This window comes from Aquarana catesbeiana, linkage group LG05 (genome assembly GCF_042186555.1).
Source record: "Aquarana catesbeiana isolate 2022-GZ linkage group LG05, ASM4218655v1, whole genome shotgun sequence".
NCBI lineage: Eukaryota > Metazoa > Chordata > Amphibia > Anura > Ranidae > Aquarana > Aquarana catesbeiana.
The window spans coordinates 42,502,494-42,508,631 of NC_133328.1; the positions used below are offsets into that span (position 1 = coordinate 42,502,494).

At 45.9% G+C, this 6,138-nt stretch overlaps 1 protein-coding gene across 1 annotated transcript in view; it reads right to left on the reverse strand.

The window, feature by feature from the left end:
* LOC141144211 (metalloreductase STEAP4-like) overlaps positions 1–1,271 on the reverse strand; it is a 44,081-nt gene extending 42,810 nt beyond the window's left edge. The window contains exon 1 of the mRNA XM_073629663.1: positions 1,127–1,271. The gene's annotated coding sequence lies outside the window, so the exon portion shown is untranslated. The remainder of the gene's footprint in view (positions 1–1,126) is intronic.
* Positions 1,272–6,138: the final 4,867 nt, after the last annotated feature.

The following is a 6,138-nucleotide window of genomic DNA, read 5'->3' on the forward strand; positions in this document are numbered from 1 at the left end:
CAACGGTTTACATATGTCCTTTGCTCTTTTGCATTTACACATAGGGTAGTGATAATGGCAGACATGGGGTGCAGACAGCAGCACCCTATCAGCCAATCAGTTTGCAACAATAACACCACTAAGGCCCCTTTCACACTGTCGGACCGTTCAGGTCCACATGCCGGTTTTGTCGGCGGACCTGAACGGGCGCTCCATGCTAGTCTATGGAGCGACGCATGTCAGCGGTGACATGTCCGCTGACATCCGATCGTTCCGATCCGCTAAAATCAGACGGATGGCCCAACATTCACATCCGTCCCTGGCGGATCGGGTGAGATCTGATGAAAACAGACATGCTGTCCAGTTTCGTCCGATCTCTCCATAGTAACCAGCGGCGCTCGACAAGCCCCTCCCCGCTCAGTGAGCAGAGAGGGACCTGTCATCCGCCGGCTCAGTGGAGATCAACGGAGAGATCTCCCGCTGAGCTGGCGGACAGAGGCGGACTCCGAGGCAGCGGATCCACCTCGTGGGAATGATGCTTAAAAGATGAGTTTAGAATGGTCACTGAACCATACCTCCCAACTTTTTGAGATGGGAATGAGGGACACCTATCAGCAAAAGTATGCAGGCATAGGACACACCCCTTGTCACATCCCCTTAAAGGAGAATTGTACAAAAAAACAAGATTGGTTAAACCCACAAGTGCTTTTTTTACCACTACTATTCCTTTATATTGGCTAATGGAATTTACAAATGCAGCAATTTAGAAATCAGATGAAAGGTTTAGCACTAGGAAACACTTTTTGAAAGATAAAAAGTGCATTTTATATACAACTATATAGATCAGACCAACATGAGGGACAGATGAGGAGGAAAGAGGGACAGAGGGACATTGCTCCAAATCAGGGACAGTCCCTCGAAATCAGAGACAGTTGGGAGCTATGCTGAACTGAGCACATTGGGGCTTTTTTAAAAAAGTTGGACTACTGGGCTCCTGTTCAGAACAACCAATCAGAAATTATCTGGAAAGTAAAAGAAATGGAATCCAGCTAGCTGCAGACAGCAGTTCCTTTTTTCTATATTAGCATCAATATACATTGTATGAGATGTAATTCTGCATTTTCTCAGAAGGTATAGGAGCACTTACCCCCGTGTCTTATTCCCCAGTCTAAGGGGCGAGCAAGGACAAGTCACTCAATCCGGAGCTTTACCGAAGACGTTCAGTTCTGTCCAAAATATTTTCTGCAGGCTCGGCCAGGGTTGTGGAGATCTGCGTTTATTACTGAGTAAGGTCTGCCAACTTCAAACCACTCCCTTCATACTTGAAGTTGGAGAAGGATTATTTCGGGAAAACCCCAAGCTTTCGTAAGACAAAAATATTTTTCTTGGATTAAAATTTATCCCATTGATAGAAAAATTGCATAACAAGACGTTCACCCGCATAACGCAGTCATGTCCGATCAACTGAGTGAACTCACCTGGCAGATGAACATTTTCTTTTTTAGCTTTCTGAGACCTTTAAAGGAATTCAAACAGAAAAAGGTGACTTGAAAAGAACCTATTAGAGTAGAAATTTATAGCTGTCATTTGAGAATTGTTTTTAAATGTGCAGGCTCCAGGGCTTATTTACAATTGCGGTTGGTGTGTGTGTGGGGCAGTAAAAATACAGAGTTTTCCCAACCGCTTACCCTTAAAGCGGTAGTAAATCGCAACTGGTGAAAAAAAAAATCTCTGCAAGGCAATGTCATAATGTGCTAGTATGCATTGCATACTAGTACATTATGAGAAACGTACCTTAGAACAACGCCTTCCAGTGCTGCGCCGTCACCACTGAGAGGGCTTCCATCCTCACCCGGTCTTCCTTCTGGCTATATGAGTGGTTGGGGGCGCGATGATGTCACTACCGCGCAAGATTACGGCACGGGCTCTAAAGGTCTCCAGCACTGTATGCCAGACCTTCTCGGACACATTCGCTGTTGACGTCACCGGCTGCATGCCTCTGAATATCTCCTAAACTGTGGAAGTCAGGGGTGGCCCGTCCATTAAGGGAGCCCGGGTGCTGCCCCCCCCCTATCCATGGCCGCCCCATCTATCCATGCATCCGGCCCCTTTCAGGACGCCGGATACATGATTAGAACCAGAGGTTCTAATAGGCTTCAAAATAGGGTGGGCTTGGGGCGCAGAGCATTACGCTACGAGCCCACCCAGGTGGGTTACATTAGCGAATGAATATTCGCTATTGAAACACTGATCCTCCTCTCGGCAAATCAGGAAGCGGGTATGAGACCCGTTTCCCAATTGGCTGAAGATAGAAGCATCTCGATTGGCCGCCGAGGAAGAGGGAGGAAACGGAGGCCGTAGAGAGCAGGGGAAGGGGACGCCCCCCACCACCACTGCCTCGATGCCCGTGGAGAGCAGGGGAAGGGGACGCCCCCCACCACCACTGCCTCGATGCCCGTGGAGAGAAGAGGAAGCTGCCATCGCCATGATGCCCACGGAGAGCAGAGGAAGCCGCAGGAGAAGCGCTGCCGCCCAATAAATGGGGTAAGTGCTCCGGACCCGACCATCCGACCGGTGGGGGGGGGGATGTTGGTGTCACTGTTTGCCGCCCCCCACCCCCCCCCCCAAAAAAAAAATATTACCACCGGACGCCACTGTTCAAAGTACCTTCTTATAGGCTTTCCTACAGGTGTAAGTGGTGTAGCAGAGTTTACTACCACTTTAAGCTGCAAAGACACTGGCCAGAGGTCTACACATTCCGCGGCCATGATGCTTTGTGGGCAGAGCAGGAATTATACCCCCTGTCGCATTCCATGAGCATTAACACCCACCAAACACAGCCGATTCAAGCGATTATGGCTGTGTTGCAACCACCACGGCACGGTAGTGTGGCATTTTAGGGGGTTAAAACATATGCCAATATATTGCCTGTCAAATGCCTCTGAGTGTGGATCACTTTTCAGATGAGTAGCAGTCTTTGCTCCTTGAACAAGGACAGCCAGGGGGTGGTAAATACAAACAGTTGATTTGCAATTTTAAAGCCTCTTAGCTGCCCATGGTGCCACTTGGGTGAGTACACATTGCAGCCGCCATGATGCTTTGCAATGAGGAGCAGCAATAGGTGGGACTGCCTGTCGAACTCTGCCATGTAAGTGGATGGGACCGCTCCACAACGGCAAGCCAAACGCATGCCTTGCAGTTGCGGTGCAGTCTCACAATGCAAGATAACGGACCAGCAGTAACAAAAGCCAAAAAAAGAAACTGCATCACCTCTTGAATGCCTGCAAAGCTCCAGAATGCTTTTCATGGGGGCAGTAAACACTGCTGTTAGACCCCTTTCACACTGGGGCGGTTTGCAGGCGGTATTGCGCTAAAAATAGCTCCTGCAAACCGCCCCTAAACAGCCTCCGCTGTTTGTTCAGTGTGAAAGCCCGAGGGCTTTCACACTGAAGCGGTGCGCTGGCAGGAGAAGAAAAAATCTCCTGTCAGCTGCTTCTTTGGAGCGGTGAAGGAGCGGTGTATTCACCGCTCCTAAACCGCTCCTGCCCATTGAAATCAATGGGACAGCGCGGCTATACCGCGGTAATACCGCGGCTATAGCCGCGCTATACGAGGGGTTTTAACCCTTTTTCGGCCGCCAGCGGGGGGTTAAAACCGCACCGCTAGCGGCCGAATACCGTGGTAAAACAGAGCTAAATATAGCGCTGTTTTACCGCCGACGCCCCCTACCGCCCCAGTGTGAAAGGGGCCTTAGTGTGAAAGGAGCCTTATGGTTGTCTGAGTATTTAGGGAGTTTCTGTTCTGTAATATAACAGGGTAATAGGTCCCATTTGAAAGTTAAATCCAAACTCCAGACAAGTTATAGGTTGGGGTGGTTGCCACTTTTTTGTACAGTTGGGTGCAGGGATGCCTTCGCTGCCATTGTGCTTTTGTGGGTGTCATGTGCGCTCCTGTGCCTTTAAAGAGGGGCGGGCGCATAACTGCCCTTAAGGCTCGTAGACACTATAAGAAAATGGGGGAAACATTTTCGTCCAAAGAATTTTCGTACGATTTGCGTATATTGTGTACACAACTTTCGAGAGCCGATTCCGAATTTTCGGACAAAAATTCCAGAAGAACTCCAAAATTCTTCTTGTACAGGAACAGAATGAACGATTTTCGTCTAATGTGTACCGTTTTCGTACGATCAAAAAAGAGACTGTGCATGATCAGAAACAAACAAACAACAAAAAAAGAAAAAGCCTTTGCCGTACGAGAATTTTCGTACAAATTTTCGTTCCTCACCTCCGATTTGCTGTGAAACCACCAGGAAAATCAAACAATCTTTTGCCAGATTTTCTTATAGTGTGTACCCTACTTTATACAGTATGCGCTCTAGCTATAGAGGCTCTGGAAATGTAAAAATTAGGACAGCAGTATACAGAGGAGCCTTGATGTGGGCACTGCAGCTTACGCATATATTTGCAAGTGTGTGCAACCAAAACCCCTGTTTTTAATGTAAACTGTTAGACAGGGTCAATTTAGATATTTTGTAGGCTGGCTGGTAAGTGTGCTGGGAAATCTTTTGTTTGCTTGTGATATGATGTAAATACATGATTGACTACTTCCGGACCACCCACCGCACATATACTGTGGCAGGGCAGCCCGGCTGCGCAAAACAACGTACCTGTACATTGTTCACTTCTTCCAGGTCTGGGGGGCATGCAAAAGTTATCGTGTTTGTAGACACGATAACTTTTTTTGCGCAAATCAATCAATATACGCTAATTGGGATTTTTTTTTAACAAAAACATGTAGCTGAATACATATTGGCCTAAATTGATGAATAAATTAGATTTTTTTGCATATTTTTTATTGGGTATGTTTTATAGCAAAAAATAAAAAATATTGTTTTTTTTTTCAAATTTGTCAGCCTTTTTTTGTTTATAGCGCAAAAAATAAAAACTGCAGAGGTGATTAAATACCAACAAAAGGAAGCCCTATTTGTGGGGAAAAAAAAGGATATAAATTTTGTTTGGATACAACGTTACATGAACGTGAGATTTGTCACAAAGGGGGAAAAAGCTTCCGGGGCTGAAGTGGTTAAAGAGGAAGCCAGCAGCTACAATGCCTGTGGAGTCCAGCCATGTCTTTCTCTGAGCCCATTCTTCACTGAGCTTCAGCTCTCTAATGCCACCATCTTGCATGTGACTAGCCCCACAGCCTCCTGGGAGGTGTGACATGTCCGAGGACGTTGCAGGTGTTGGGTACACCATACCTCCCAACATTTTGAGATAAGAATGAGGAACACCTACTAGCAAATGTATGTAGGCATAAGACACGCCCCCCTGCCACACCCTCTTAAAGGAGAATTAACCAAAATGAAAGGTTCATTAAATCCACAAGAGCTTTTTTTACCACTACTATTCCTTTATATTGGCTTTTAAAGTTTACAAATGCACCAATTTAGAATTTGGATGAAAGGTTTAGCACAGGGAAGCACTTTTTGAAAGATTAAAAGTGCATTTTATATACACAACTATATGGATCAGACCAAAATGAGGGACAAATGAGTGGGAACGAGGGACAGAGGGACATTGCTCCAAATCAGGGACAGTCCCTCGAAATCAGGGACAGTTGGGAGCTATGGGTACACTAAAATTGCGCCAAGTTATGCAAAGTAAGGACAACCGAAGAGGAAAGAGGGACAAAGGGACCTGGTTCCCAAAAATGGACAGGGGGACATTTAGGAACTATATATAGATAAAAAAAAATATATAGTAGTAAATTCTGCATGAAAATTAATATACCGTATGCATTGTGCTTTTGTGAACTGACATACAATTGAAATGAAAAGTAACAAGATGTCCCCCCAAAATTCCTGTCTAAACAGCCTTAATAAAGACAAATGGTGTCATGCCCGCAATTATTTAATCTCCTTAGGGTGAGGAACACATCCACTTAGGCAGAGAGGAAGGGATGTTTTTATATTGGAAATTCCAAGAAATTCATTTCATTGCTACAGTATGTATCTCCACTTTGGACATTGGTTTTGTTGGTGTTGACCTTCAGAAACAAGCTCAACATTGGTTAATTTGGCCCAGTATCATAAAAGAGAACAGCTGATGACCCTGAGCAGAAGACAGCTCTTGCAAAACATTTCAGAATCCTCATCTCATC